This window comes from Sus scrofa, chromosome 5, assembly GCF_054392235.1.
Source record: "Sus scrofa isolate SSC_HxYL_T2T_F1_AM1 chromosome 5, Sscrofa_HxYL_maternal_Yorkshire_Landrace_v2.0, whole genome shotgun sequence".
In the NCBI taxonomy this organism is placed as follows: Eukaryota; Metazoa; Chordata; class Mammalia; order Artiodactyla; family Suidae; genus Sus; species Sus scrofa.
The window spans coordinates 30,530,395-30,546,468 of NC_139387.1; the positions used below are offsets into that span (position 1 = coordinate 30,530,395).

The 16,074-nt window shown below is 37.2% G+C and overlaps 1 protein-coding gene and 1 pseudogene across 13 annotated transcripts in view; one reads left to right on the forward strand and one right to left on the reverse strand.

The window, feature by feature from the left end:
* TAFA2 (TAFA chemokine like family member 2) overlaps positions 1-16,074 on the reverse strand; it is a 506,162-nt gene that overhangs the window by 178,302 nt on the left and 311,786 nt on the right. Inside the window, exon 1 of one of the 13 annotated variants that reach the window (XM_084956234.1) lies at positions 11,366-11,457. The exons of 11 other annotated variants lie outside the window; for them this stretch is intronic. The gene's annotated coding sequence lies outside the window, so the exon portion shown is untranslated. Of the gene's footprint in view, positions 1-8,981; positions 9,051-11,365; positions 11,458-16,074 lie in introns of those variants that run through there. One more of the 13 variants, XM_084956235.1, reaches the window with a different exon arrangement.
* On the forward strand, positions 5,698-6,097 carry LOC146403298 (large ribosomal subunit protein eL32 pseudogene; annotated as a pseudogene).

A 16,074-nucleotide genomic window follows, 5' to 3' on the forward strand; every position in this document is an offset into this window, starting at 1 on the left:
CAGATGGGAAAAGATAGTTTTAAATGATGCAATTGACAAAGGTTTAATCTCTAGAATATACAAGCAACTTATACAACCCAACAGCAAAAAAGCCAACAACCCAATGGAAGAACAAGCAAAAGATCTGAATAGACATTTATCCAAAGAAGATATACAGATGGCCAACAAGCACATGAAAAAATGCTCAACATCCAAAACTACAATGAGGTACCACCTCCCACCTGTCAGAATGGCCATCATGAGTAAGTCCACAAATATCAAATGCTGGAGAGGGTATGGAGAAAAGGAAACCCTCCTGCGATGGTGGGAATGTAAATTGGTACAGCCACTATGGAGAACAGTATAGGGGTACTTTAGAAAACTATACATAGAACTACCATATGACCCAGCAATCCCACTTTTCAGCATATAGCCAGACAAAACTTTCCTTGAAAAAGACACATGCACCTGTAAGTTCATTGCAGCACTATTCACAATAGCCAAGACATGGAAACAACCTAAATGTCATCGACAGATGATTGAATTAAGAAAATATGGTATATATACACAATGGAATACTATTCAGCCATAAAAAAGAATAAAATAATGCCATTTGCAGCAACATGAATGGAACCAGAGACTCTCATACTAAATGAAGTCAGAAAGAGAAAGACAAATACCGTAGGATACCACTTATATCTGGAATCTAATATCTGACACAAATGAACCTTTCCACAGAAAAGAAAATCATGGACATGGAGAACAGACTTGTAGTTGCCAAGAGTCAGGGGCAGAGTGGGAGGGCCTGGGAATTTGGGGTTAATAGATGCAAACTATTGCCTTTGGCATGGATAAACAATGGAATCCTGCTGTGTAGCACTGGGAACTATGTCTGGTCACTTGTGATGGAGCATAATAATGTGGGAAAAAAGAATGCATACATGTATGTATGATTGGGTCACCTCACTATACAATAGAAAATTGACAGAACATTGTAAATCAGCTATAATGGAAAAAATAAAAATCATTATTAAAAAAATAAAAATGTTCATCAGGAAAAAAAAGAAGCATTATATGATGTCAAACATTAAGTCATAAGCAATCTGAATATGCACTAAAATTTAAAATGTAATAACCTTAATTGGAAGTAAACCTAGATTATACAGTTTAATATAAAATATGTGCATACCACCAAATGATGGTACATTGATGATATTTACAAAGGAGAGAGTTGCATAACTGAAATCTAGGACACACAAAATCTCATTTCATGTTCCAGCTTTTCTCTTACAAAATTTCAGGCAAAAACCACTAGAATGATCTAGATTTACCTCCTCTCACCCTCTTACAGCAGTAAGTCTGTGTTACTATATGGCTAGAAACAGGCAATGGGAGACAGGCACTATGTAGACAATCCATACAGCATCCACTCCTGAATGACATAGAGATGGCAACATGTCACAGCTGTTCAAAGGAGTATCACTGAGCAGAATACGAAACAGAACTTCCAATCATGCGTACCCTTTTATAGGTGGTCAAATCAGAAATCTAGCATTTAATTTTGTGATTCTATATGATAAAAACATAACCAGTTCTGCATATAACATCTGAATTCCACATACAAGACTCATAACAAAATATCTTCTTGCCATTTTAAATGGTATTTGTTTGATTATTAAAGGACATAATTTATAGGCATAAAATCAGTTCTAAATATCTGTCCACTCAATTACCATGGGGACTAGTTGAGTACTTTTATTTCTTTTGCTCTAGCTGTGCCTGTTCTCCTGGGAAATGAGGCCACATAAAAAAGTCTCTCCACCCCAGCAAATTCTCTTTCATGCTAACAAAGAAGCAAAAGAATGAGTGACAATGATCTTTAAAAGAATAATAATCTTTCAGGGTTTTTCATTAGGATAACTTTTGCAGTTCAAGGACACATATTTTCACTGTGGCTACAGCTATAGGTAGGAGAGATTATTTGCTCTGTGAATTCAGTCATCCAATATGATTAATATGCCATCCAACACTGGCTACTGAACAGCATATACTCAGTAGAGAAACACGTCTTTACCAATAAACCATTGCCCTCAATACAGAACCCTCCCCTCAATACAGGACCCCCTCAGAGATGAGTAAACTAAAAGGTTAAAGTTGTATTTCTGAAGGCCTCTCCTCACATAACCATCACCCCAAAGGCACCAACACTAACACATTTCACCCTTACCCTCAAAAATTATAAATGCAAACAAACGTTTAAAAAGACATTTCCAGCTATGTGTCGGAAGGCTCACCATTGTATAGCATCGAAACAAAAAAAGAGGAAGAAAAAAAAAGGCAATTAGTGAAGTCCACCACAGTCCACACATTTCTCTATAAGTAATAGTTTGAGCAAAATATTTGGACACCCATGTGTTTCAGCGTTAAACTCAAAGCACAGGAAGGTTGCAACGCACCATAAAAAAAGAGACAGTGGGTGGTTCTGGGACATGTGCATTTTTTATTACTTCACTGTAGACATACTCTTGTCTGTGTCCAATACTTGTGCATAATTTCATCTATCTGAATTAGCCCCTTTTGGGGGAAGTGTAGAACACTATCAGATTTTGACACAGCAAAGTACCCTTCATACCTTTGGATTAAGCAACTGAGAAGTCCTCTGATTAAGAATCAAAGCAGCTTGGCGTTCCCTTCGTGGCTCAGCAGTTTAGGAACCCAACTAAGATCTATGAGGATGCAGGTTTGATCCCTGAAGGATCAAGCGTTACAGTGAACTGTGGTGTGAGTATCAGATGTGCCTTGGATCCTGCATTGCTGTGGCTGTGGCACAGGCTGGCAGCTGCAGCTCTGATTCAATCCCTAGCCTGGGAACTTCCATATGCCATGGGTGCAGTCCTAAAAAGAAAAAAAAAAAAATCAAAGTAGCAACCACTATGTGTTTTAAATCTCTGTCTGCAGTAAGCTGTGTAACATATGTATTGTTTTCCAGCTCATGCCTTTTCCAAAGAGATTTCAGCTCCTTTTAACACTTTTTTAAACTTTCCAATGTCTGGAACTTCCTTTTCTGAATAGAATAACAAAATATTCAGCAGTTCTACCTTCTCTTTGCCATCAGCTGTTGCTTTTTCTTTCCATCCCTAACAATTTTCTTATGGATGAACTTGATTTCTTTGGTCATAGAGCAGGAATGTTGCAGCAGTAGGCAAACCGCACTGAAAAGCAGCAGTTAAGCAGTTTAATGTGCAATCTTGAGAAATTTTCCCAATGATTAGATTTATTAGATGGTGAAATTATATCCCAAAGTGATGGTTGAAGGCTATTACCTCAATCTATTTTAGAAAAATCCTCCCAAAATACCCTGAGTAAATTCCTACATTAGAGAGATAGGTAGCATTGCCCCCAACAACAGCCATTGTCATTTCATATTTGATGAAAATCTACTGACCTATTTCCTCTCAATTTATAACCTCTTACTTCATTGTTGGGAACAATAATCTAAGACATGTTGAATAGACTCATATACAAAACAACTGTGCCAAATACTACTACAGCTTTTCAACAATTTAACCAGTAATTCCTGAGATAACACTCTTACTACCATATACAATTAAAGTACTTTGTAAAGTAGTTTACAAATTAGAGCTATTTCCAAATCATGTTAAAATAGGTAATGGAGGGTAAACATCATGCTATGTATATTTGGTGGAACATCGTGCAGTCTTAAAAAGAAATAAAATTATGACACATGCTACATGGATGAACCTTGAAAACAGGCTAAGTGGAATAAGCCAGATACAAAAGTATAAATATTCTGGAGATCCTGTCATGTCTCAGCGGTTAATGAAGCCAGCTAGTAACCAGGACGACACAGGCTTGATCCCTGGCCTCGTTCAGTGGGTCCCAGCATTGCCGTGAGCTGTGGTATAGGTCACAGACACGGCTCGGATCCCGCACTGCTGTGGCACATGGTATAGACTGGTGGCTTCAGCTCTCATTGGACCACTAGCCTGGAAACCTCTATATGCCATGGGTACAGCCATAAAAAGACCAAAAAAAAAAAAAAGTATAAATAGTCTACTATTGCACTTCTATGAGATAGCTAGAATAGGCAAACTCATAAAAAACAGGAAATAGAATAGAGGTTACCAGGAGCTGAGGGGAAGGAGAAATAGGAGTTATTGTTTAGTAGGTACAGATTTTCTTTTGGGATAATGAAAAAGCTCTGGAAATGGACAGTGGTCATGGCTGTACAATGTTGTGAAAGTACTTAATCCCACTGCACTGTACACTTTCAATGGTTAAAACGGTAAATTTTATGATGTCATGTTTATCACAATAAAAATAAAGAATAAATGGTAATATGGTAAGACTCATAAATGCCACAGCTCTGTGCATCAGCCTTATCGATAACCTATGTTTTATTTTCTTCATGGCACTGAACATATGGGAAATTATAATGAGATCTATGTGCTTCCTTGTTCATGTTGCTCTCTCTCCCTATCAGGACACAAATTCCTTAAGACCAGGAACCTGGGCTTTCTATTTCACCATTATACAGATCCTTGTCCCAGAACAGGTGCAGAATAAATATTTGTAGAATAAATAAATTAACAAATGGAAGAAATATTAGACATGTCCTTTTAATTTTGAGTTTGGTTACATTACATGATCATGTACTCTTTCTTATATCTGGTAACATTTAATGTCTCCATCCCTGTAAACAATGGGACACTTGTAACTGTTATTTACATTGTACGTAAGTCCTGTCTCTGTAACCAGACTCCAAGCTCCTTGAGAAACCATACAGTGTGGCTCTCCTTCCTCAAAAACTATCTTATCTTGCATAGTGCCAGATGGTATACTAAGAACTATCATATCCATGATCACATTTGATAGGCTGACCATAAGGCTAGCAGACACAATCATCCCCTTTGCATAGATAAGGAGACAAGCTGAGAGATATTAAGTGATTTGTTCAAAGTTACCATGTGACAGAGCCAGAACTCAAAACCAGGTCTTCTAGCTCCAGGTCCAAAATTCTTTCCAGTAAAAGTTTGGTAATAAAAAAATGATATTAATGTCATATTTTCTGTATTTTAAAATAGAATATGTACTTTAATTTTTAAAACTTTATTGCAATATAGTGACTTACAACATTGTGTTAATATCAGGTGCATGTCAAAGAGAATTAGTCATACGTATACATATATCCATTCTTTTTCTGATTCTTTCCCCAATATAGGTTATTACAGTATATTAAGCAGATATCCCTGTGCTATATGGTCAGTCCTTTTAGTTGTCTATTTTATATACAGTAGTATGTATATGTTAAGCCCCAACCCCTATTTTATCCCTACATGTCCCTGTTTGGTAACCATAAGTTTGATTTCAAAATCTGTGATTCTGTTTCTATTTTTTTAAATAAGTTCTTTTCTATCATTAGATTCCACATATAAATGATATCATATGATAATTTTTCTTTGTCTGACTTGACTTAGTATGATAACGTCTAGCTCCATCCATGTTGCTCTAAATGACATTATTTCATCCTTTCTATGGCTGAGTAATATTCCATTGTATATAAGTACCACAGCTTCTTAATCCATTCATCTGTTGATGGACACTTAGGTTGTTTCCACGTGTGGGCTACTGTAAATACTGCCACCACTCTTCCTCGGTGCTGCCTACGGAGGTGGCAGCCATCTCCCACCTGGCATCATGACTGCTCTCAGACTCCTCATGAAGCCCAAGATGGTCAAAAAGAGGACCAAGAAGTTCATCTGACACCAGTCAGACTGATATGTCAAAATTAAGCGGAACTGGAGGAAACTCAGAGGCATTGACAACAGGGTGAATAGAAAGTTCAAGGGCCAGATCTCGATGCCCAATATTGGTTAGAGGAGCAACAAGAAAACAAAACACATGCTGCCCAGTGGCTTCTGGAAGTTTTTGGTACACAAAGTAAGGGAGCTTGAAGTGCTGCTGATGTGCAAAAAATCTTACTGTGCTGAGAGTGCTCACTGTATCTCTTCTAAGAACTGCAAAGCCATTGTGGAGAGAGCGGCCCAGCAGGGTCACCAATCCCAATGCTGGGCTGCTCAGTGAACAAAATGAATAGACAGGAGTTCCTGTTGTGACTCAGCAGATTAAGCACCCAACTAGTATCCATAAGGATGCTGGTTTGATGCCTGGCCTCAGTGAGTTAAAGATCCAGTGTTGTCACAAGCTGTGGCAGAGGCAGCTTAGACCCCAAGTTGAAATGAAAAGTGGACCCGTGTGCACATTGTATCTGTGTCAATAAAACCATGAAACTTGAAGAAAAGAAAAGTAAATATTGCTTCAATGAACTCTGGAGGGCATCTATCTTTTCAAATAATAGTTTTCCCCAGATAGACACCCAGGAGTGGGATTGTGGGATTGTATGGTAGTTATACGTTTAATTTTTTAAGGACTCTCCATACTGTTTTCCCTATTGGCTGTTCCAAGTTACAATCCCACCAGTAGTGTAGGAGACTTCCCTTTTCTCCACACCCTCTCAAGCATTTACTATTTGTGGTGTTTTTGATGATGACCATCCTGACTAGTGTAAGATGATAACCTCATTGTAATTTTGATTTGCATTTCTCTAATAATTAGTGATGTTGAACATTTTTCCATGTGATTTTTGGCCATCTGTCTGCCTTCTTTGGAACAGTAACAATGAAAGCATGATGATTCAAAAGCTATAGGACACAGCAAAAGGAGTTCTAAGAGGGAAGTTTACAGCAATACAATCTTACCACAGAAAATAAGAAAACTCTCAAATAAACAACTCAGTCTTATACCTAAAGCAACTAGAGAAAGAAAAACAAACAAAACCCAAAGTTAATAGAAGGAAAGAAATCAAAAAGATCAAAGCAAAAATAAATAAGATAGAGACAAAGAAAACAAGAGAAAAGATCAGTGAAACTAAAAACTGGTTCTTTGAAAAGATCGACAATATTGATAAAGCTTTAGCTATATTCATCAAGAAAAAAAGGGAGAGGGCTGAAATCAATAAAATTTGAAATGAAAAATAAGAAATTACAACTGACATCACAGAAGTACAAAGGACCATAAAAGACTACCATAAGTAATGATATGCCAATAAAATGGACAACCTAGAAGAAATGGACAAATTCTTACAAAGGTATAGCTTTCCAAGACTGAACCAGAAAGAAATAGAAAATATGACCAGACCAATCCAAGTACTGAAATTTAAAAATTTAAAATGTGATTTTAAAATTTCAAAAAACAAAAGTCCAGGACCACATAGCTTCACAGGTGAATTCCATCAAACATTTAGAGAGCTAACACCTAGGCTTCTGAAACTCTTCCAAAAAACTGCAGAGGAAGGAACATTCCCAAGCTCATTCCATGAGGCCACCATCACCATGGAATCAAAACTAGACAAATCCACCACAAAAAAGAAAATTACAGGTCAATATCACTGATGAATATAGATGCAAAAATCCTCAACAAAATATTAGCAAATTAAATCCAACAATATATTAAAAGGGTCATATACCGCGATCAAGTGTGATTTATACCTGGGATGAAAGGATTGTTCAATATCTGCAAATCAGTATGAGATACCACACTGATAACTGAAGAATAAAAACCATAGGTCACCTCAATAGATGCAGAAAAAGCATTTGATAAAATTCAACACATGCTTATGATAAAAATAAGAAATCTCCAGAAAATGGGCATAGAGGGAACCTACCTCAACATAATAAAAGTCATGTATGAAAACCCACAGCTAACATCATTCTCAATGGTGGAAAGCAGAAAGCATTTCTGCTAAGATCAGGAATAAGACAAGGATGTCTACTTTAGCCGCTTCTATTCAATATAATTTTGGGAGTCCTAGGCACAGCAATCAGAAAAAAAAGAAAAGAAATAAAATGAATCTAAATTGGAAAAGAAGTAAAACTGTCGCTGTTTGCAGAGGATATAATGTTCTACATAGAAAATCCTAAAGATGCTAACAGAAAACTACTAGAGTTCATCCATGAATCTGGTAAAGTTGTAGGACAGAATATATACTTTAAAAGAATGCCTACTAAATTTGGGGGGGTGGAATTTATACCCCTAAAATATATCTTGAACATGGATTCTTTTAAAGGCTCAAAAAGATGCAAATTATACATATCTGAAAATAAATTTGGCTATTTACTAATATAACACTAGAACAAAAGAAAAATGAAGGTAGGCGGGGGTGGGGGAGGGAGAGAAGGAGAGAGAGGAAAAGAAGGAGGGGAAGGGAAGGAAAGGAAACTATGATGAGGGCAGTGGGAGTAAATCACATAAGTGACATGAGGGCTCAATCTCACCCTCCAGTTTACACCTGGAATCTACTCAGCTCCAACCCATTAGTGGTACATGGAAAGGGGAACTGAGTTCTGCTAAGCCTCCCACTTGTCATAAAGAACCAGAAATCCAGAGCCATATCTGAAATCTCTCCATTTTTAAATGTTCTCAATTAATTCAATTTTTAGGAACACTCTAAATGCCACATACTGCCTATGGGCAGCCAATGTGTGGCCTCTGATCTAAGCCATCATTTTTCTGGGTAGGTTTTGAATTGAAAGCACTCTCTAGACATAGGCGATGTAAATTCTGTTTGACTTGAATCAGAAAAAACAAAGCAGGGTGAGAGCATAGAAAGACAAAAAGAACTTTATACAAATCGGTTACTTTCCCTGTGGTTCTTATTTAACCCCACTGAAAATTGTGCCTAGATTATGGGCTTCAAAGGAGTGCTTTTATATCAAAGAACTGTAGTTCTAGGAGTGTTTTGAAATGCATAGATTTGAAGATGTTTAGAATATATGAATGCAACATAAAACTAAGTGTGCCTTCCATGGGAGAATCCAGAGGCTAAAAACAGAGTATTTTGTTCTTGCGAGGACAAGATCTGACTCTATACTTTAGCAGTGGCACATAAAGATTATAATTGAGAATGAAAGAAAAGGACCTACTGAAAAGCAGATGTCTTGAGCTAGAAGTAGCAATCACAGCATCTGCACTTTGGCGTCGGGTGGAAAACACTGGAGGAAAACAATAAAGCATAAGGTATAAAAATACCAAATAAGTCAGCTGGTTCTTTTCAGCTGGGAGGAACAAAACCTACAGAGTACAAAGGGATATTCAGAAGACTTTGGTAAAAATCTGAAGCCTTAAATAGCTTAGGGTGCAGAGAAGCTGGAAAACAGAGGCAAAGGAAGTAGAGAATAAAACATTTGTACTTTGTTTTCTCCTGGTGTAAGCCTCAGAGGGAAATTCAGAACTGGCTCAAATTAATTCTTTCGCCAAACGGTAACAGGGCTTCCTTCACGGTGCCATCTTTCACATACCAAATTCGTCTCAATTTATTACACATAAGCACCTTAAAAATGTATCAAACATGCATGTCCTAGCCAACGTTCTATTCTGTGTTTAAATCCTCTACTGACTACCTGAAAACACAGAAAGAACACACAATTTAAAGTAAGAATACTTGGACTCAAGTTTTGGTCACCTGCTACTGCTTAGGTAGATGATTTCTAGAGTCACTTCATCTCTTTGAGCCTCCGTTGATTTTTTTTTTTTTTTTTGGTAAAAAATGAAGGTAAAATATTTGCCTTAACTACTTCCCAAGGTTATTGTGAAGATCAAAAGGGTTAACCTATATGAAAGTGTCTTACAAGTTTTAACCCTAATAATCACATCATCCAAAGCCCAAAAGTACATAATTCAATGAAATTACAGCCTCACTGATCAGCCAGCAAATATTATTAAATATCTGCTGTTACTCTAATTACTGGCTATAATAAAGCTGTGAAAATAATAGACAGGATCCCTGCACACATGGACTCTGCAGTCTGATTAAAGTTGTAAATTCTTAATTTAAGTTTTGACAATAATATAGTAAACAAAATAATCCATCATCAGCTAATAAAAGGATTATAAATAAATTTTGGATAATGTAGTGCTTCTTTTCTGGTCATTTCCATAAAGAAAAGAATATAATGGTATATCAATTCAAATCAGAAAGACACTTAGCCTAAAATCACACAGTCAACATATTGTTTACTATACACGTGTCATTGGTACCTAGTAATTATTAAACAGCACAGCCACACTTTCTGCCACACAAACCTAAGGGAAATGCAGCTGCTTACTCAAAGTCTGGTTTCAGGAAATATCATGTATTCATCCAAAATAGCTACGATTGAGCACTTACTGTATGCAAAGTCTTGTGGTGGACATAGTAAGCAATACCAAAATCAGCAAGCCCCAGTTCCTTCCTTCAAGGGACTCATAATAGAGGATTAGAAGTAAGATTTATAAGACCACATAAGTAAGAGAATGATGCATGGAATATTAAAGACTGTAGAGGTTTAGAGAGATAGTCAAAACACCCCCAACAAAGCACCCTCGTAGAATTTTGACAAGTAGGACAACGTACCACATCAGTCATCTCAGATCAAAACTGAGTTAGAGTCTAATCATGTCTGCACTCAAGTCTGGTTATACCAACTGAAGCAAATTATTTCAACCCAGTTTTCTTATCTATAAAATAAAAAATAAAACATTACCAACCTCTTGGCTTCCTCAAGCCCTTTCAAAAAAAAACAAACAAACAAAAAAAAACGCGATAGAGTAAACAGATTTATCTGCATTATCAGTTACTCTGTAATTTTGGTAGTAGCAGTAAGTAACAAATAGGAAGCATCCTCACTGCTTCTGATAGGAAGAATATCCTCATGAAGTGTTAAACCTGGACCTGAATTAGGAGATGACCTAACCTTGAAGTATGGGTAAGATTTTAATAAGGAGAAGGGATAAGGAGGGCATGCCAAGTTAAGGGAACAGTTTGGGGAAAGACAGGGACCTGGGAAAAGCCAGGATAGCAATGTCACACAATCTCAACTGACTTCACCCTAAAGTCCATGGACTGGAATAATAAGATGTAAATCCGAGAAGTCACTAATTGGGAACTACAAGAGGGAAACTTTTTTTACATAAACACATTTTCTAAATGAAAATAGTTTGGAGTTACTGTATATGCATTAAGAAAGCTAGTAAGTTAGGATTTGAGTGTGGGGTGTTTTTTGGGGGGGTTGTATTGGGGGATGATTTGTTAAGTTTTCTAACAAGTTTAAGCTTATAGCTTAATAGAACAAGGATATTTTAAATTACATAACTGCAGACAAACTGGAGCAATATTGTTTTAAAAGTTTCTCCTTTCCCCTCATTTTCAGGTTGCTAATGTCTTAGGAAGAAACTGCAAAATCCTGTGCTGGCTTTTTCTAAGTTCAATGTTCCCTGTCCAGAGTTTAGATTCTTAGAATAAATGTCTTTGACAGAAGAAAAAACGTACCATTTGAAGCAACATGGATGGATCTAGAGATATTCATATTCAGTGAAATGAGTCAAAGACAAATATCATATGATATCATTTATACGTAGAATCTAAAAAAAAAATACAAATGAACTTACTTACAAAACAGAACTCACAAACATAGAAAACAAATTTATGGTTTGTTTCCCAAAGAGGAAAGGTGGGGAGAGACAAATGAGGAGTTTTGGATAGCAGTTTATATAAATACATAAACAATAAGGACCTGCCTGGCAACTATATTCAATATCTTGTAATAACCTATAATGGGAAAGAATCTGAAAAAGAATACATATACACTCACACACATGACACACACATAACATTATAAATTAACTATGCTTCAATTTTTTTAATAGTTAAAAAATAAAATGTAAAAGAAGCTTTAATTTTAAAAAAGAGTTAAGTCTGGAACAATGTATTTCAAAAGTAAGAAAACAGGGTCAGGGAGATGAAGTGACCTGCCCAATAGGGACTAGAATAAGTGGTAGCTTTAGGATCCACATCTAGGTCTTCTGATTACAAGTATCTTGTTCCTTCCAGCAAATCATTCTATAGTAATTAGTGGGCATATCAGACATGAGATGAAGAGTCAAGAAACAGTTCCTGGCTTTCATACTAGTTTCCGTTTTGCACCAAGGGAGAAAGACAACATAATGCCAGCATCTGGGGAAGCTTTGGTCCTTTTTTATTCCTTGTCTGTGTTCTGCTCATTCCATCCTGAGAACTGTATGAAAATATCAAGTTCACAGAGCCCCCGACACCATCTGCTGACACTACACTGTACAAACATCAAATTTAGATGATAATACAATTAAGTTTTAGTCTACTTGGGGATATAATCCAGTTTGTGAATTATCTGGGGAGCCTGTGTCCTCCACCTCAGTTCACCTTTGCTTTTCACCTGATTCTGGGTCAATTCTTTCCAATGTAAGGCATAAAGAAAAAAACTGGCCACTGTATTAAATTGTATTTGAGAAGGTAACTGTCTGCTGGAAAGCTACTTAATGGTCCCCAGTGGTAAACAGCAATAATTTTGGATTCTCTGTTATTTGGACTTACAGTTATCATTCTTCTCCTCCAACCGTGCCAGGGACTTGACTATTTATGCTGTGCCATGCCTAACACAGGCTTAATTCCCACCTCTGACAAAGGATAACAGTATTGATATACATTCTTCTTCTCTCTTTTCAGAATTTTTATTCCTTGTCAGGCAGCTTATCTAGGGAGACTATCTTCACTCTATCTCAAGAACCAACCAGAAAGGAACCTAGTAAGTACAACCAATGGAATGCACCTAATCTAGAAATGACGCCAACAGTTAGGACAAATAATTGGTTGTTATTTGAGAGAGGATATGAGGAAGGCTTCCATTTGATAAAGGAGAACGCATTTTTCCAAAGCCAGAACCTACCTCCCCTCCTTTAGAATCAGACCACCTTCCAGGAATTACGATCAGCCCTAGCAGCTGGAACAAGAAATTTAAGTAGAAACAATGGGACTCACATCATATGTGTGAGTCTGGCTCTCACAGGGCACCACAGCTCTGGATATTGAATTTCTACCATTTTCCTAGGGCTGACTTCTTTCTCTGGAACCTATGAAGAACCTCTCTATGCTCTTGACATCTCCCTAAAGTTCTGGTCCTGAAGCTAGACTTGGTGCCTTCTGACAGTCTTCCCTGACACCGGGTGCCTGCTTCCACCTCTCCTGCTCTCCATAAGAATTCTCTGGACCATGTTGCTTTTGCCTTAAGCCTAGATACTGTGCTGCGGCTACCAGAATAGACTTTCCCTCAAGGACCCAAGCTGGGCCTGATCCCACCATCAGTCCCTCATAGTAGCAAGGTCTAGTTCTGAGTCCAAGGCCCCAAATGTGTCTACCTGTTGGTATTGATCACTGAGGGCTTATAATCTAACTGAACCAGATATGCATTTTTAAAAGATTGATTCTTGACTTATAATATTTTATAGCTATTATATTTTAAATACCTGTCAGCTAAAGGTATTTAAAACATCAAAGAATAAAATAGTGTGGTTCAGGAATTGGTAGGCAATTAGGCATTCTTCTGCTATAATTAGGTCAACCCAATCTCACAGTGACAGTGTAATGGTAGTGCTGACTTGTGGATACATAATTCAGGAACCAGAGCTTCCTGGATTTAAACCCTACCTTTGACATTTACCAGCTTTGGGCTACTGGACAAAATTAGCAAGTGCTTCAATTGCTTCAACTATGAAATGGGGGAATTGATGCCTTTCTCAAAGAGTTGTGAAAATTAAATGTGTTAATACATTTACACTGTTTAAGACAGGCATCACTCATAATAAATGCTCAACAAATATTATATGGGTGGGCTTCCATAACTTACAAATAATTTGAAGAGTCATAAGGAAGATCAAGTAGAAAGATACACATCTTATTGAAATCAGCTATTAACTCTTCCAAGGAGATTTCTCTGACTCTTCCCAGGACAGGTTGAATTTGTCTCCTCCTTATCAGAAACTGCTTAGCAAGGAGGTTTGAAATGCTAGGTCTGCCCTGACAGCTTATTACCTGTTTGAAATTCCCTTCTCTGTTAAATATAGAAAACAATGCTTCCTACCTGATAGGATTAGCTTTATTATTAAATCAGTTAAGATGTATAAAGTACTTGTAAAACACTTAAGTATTAGCTAACTTCTATTATTAATGTAGCTCACAATGAGAGTCAGGGAGATGAAATGATGAAACTAGAATGTCTCTAAGTGATTAGAGGCAGAAGGTATCCATGTTCCTGATAAATAGGCACTCTATTATTATTCTGGCCCTAATCAGAACTCTTCCCACCAAAAATAAATTCAAATCTCAATTGCAGCCAAAAGAACACACCACATGGAAAAGCTTATTCTTATCAGAAGGAAGCAATCATAACCAAATCCGCCTACAAAGAGAGGAAGCAAGCAAAGTGAGCATAATAAGTACATGTAACAACTCATATTTTGCAAAGCTTTTAAAGGATACAATCTTTCCTAGAAATTCAGTGAAAGGCTGCACTTTAAAAGATCAAGTGGATAAAAAGACTTAGAATAAAAATGAGGGGCCTCAAGCAAGAATGCAACAATCCAACACACACTGGTATGAGGCCAGAAGAGGGTGGAAACCAAGGAGGATCAAAAGAACCTAAAGGAAGAAATTTTCAGAGTGGACCATGCTGTGGGTATTACCAGATTCCTAATGACTGGTCCTAGAAATGAATACCCAAGTTACACTCTATACAATTTACTGTTGCACATAAACATGTTTTAGTCAGTTGCAAAGCAAATTTTAGGGTATAGTTCTTATTCCAAAACACAGATTCCATTTTGTTTGTTTGTTTTGTTTTTTTCAAACAAAGCCCTTCTGATCCTCCTCCAGCCCCAGTAGAGGTCAAACTCCCTCAGGACCATCAGAGGCTTCAAAGCAGAGGTGTCCACAGCTGGTCAGCCTTGATTACTAAGTGCCCTCATGACCGTGGCAAAGTTATTTCCTCTCAACTCTCTATTCAAAGACATGTCTGCAAAGTGGAGCTAATTCTGGAATCTACCTAAGAGGAATACCACGGTTATTAACTTAGCTAACATAAATGAAGCACTTAGGATGGCGCATGACTCATAGAAAACACACACACACACACACATTCTGTTATCCCATTGAGTACCAAAGCTAAAAGATGTTACTATTTGTTGTTTATGAATATCTAGACTAACTAGATCCCACTAAGTATTCCAGGCAAAAGCAGACAAATAACACCTCTCTTAGAATGGTGTGTTCTGGGAGTTCCTGCCATGGCTCAGCAGTTAGCGAACCTGATTAGTATCCATGAGGACGCAGGTTTGATCCCTGGCCTCACTCAGTGGATTAAGGATCTGGCATTGCCGTGAGCTGTGGTGTAGGTAGCAGACGAGGCTCAGATTCAGTGTTGCAGTGGCTGGGGCATAAGCCGGCGCTACAGCTCCGATTGGACCCCTAGCCTGGGAACTTCCATATGCCTCAGGTGTGACCCTAAAAAGATAAAAAGACTAAAAAAAAAAAAAAAAAAGAAAAGAAAAAGAATGTGTGTTCTGCCTTATTCCTCAGCGCTCAGTCCCTACACCTAGGCTTAACAAGTTCATTTTCTCTGGCTTTATTTTACGTTATACTCTGAGTTACTAGCAATGAGCTGCCTGAGAACCAGGAAGGTTCCTTTGATCTCTGTGTACCTTCCATGTAATATAGTGTCAGGCACAAACCAGGGTTTCAAAAGAATAAATAATGAAAGATCAACAAATGAATGTCAAACAAAGAAAAATTATTTTAAATCCAGAACTACTTGCTAAAATCAGCAGAATTTCAAACTCTCTAACAAAATGAAATTGTTATCATTTTGTTATTTTAATAATTTACAGCTAAAAGCATCAGCAGCACTTTTGAATGTGAATGGTAAATCCTGAAGACCATGGAGATCTTGAAACGTTTTAATGGATCATTACCACCATTCCTTCTGTCACTTAAAAACTTTAAAAAATTTTTGTCTGCCCCAAATGTTCTAAGAAGCATGAATGTTCCCTATGCATTGGACTTCCTAAACATCAAAAAATTATCTGCTTCCCCATCAACCAATGATTTTTTTCCATTACCAAATGAGAGTTCTAAAGGTCTACAATGACGAGGATAAATCACTCCAATTCTTT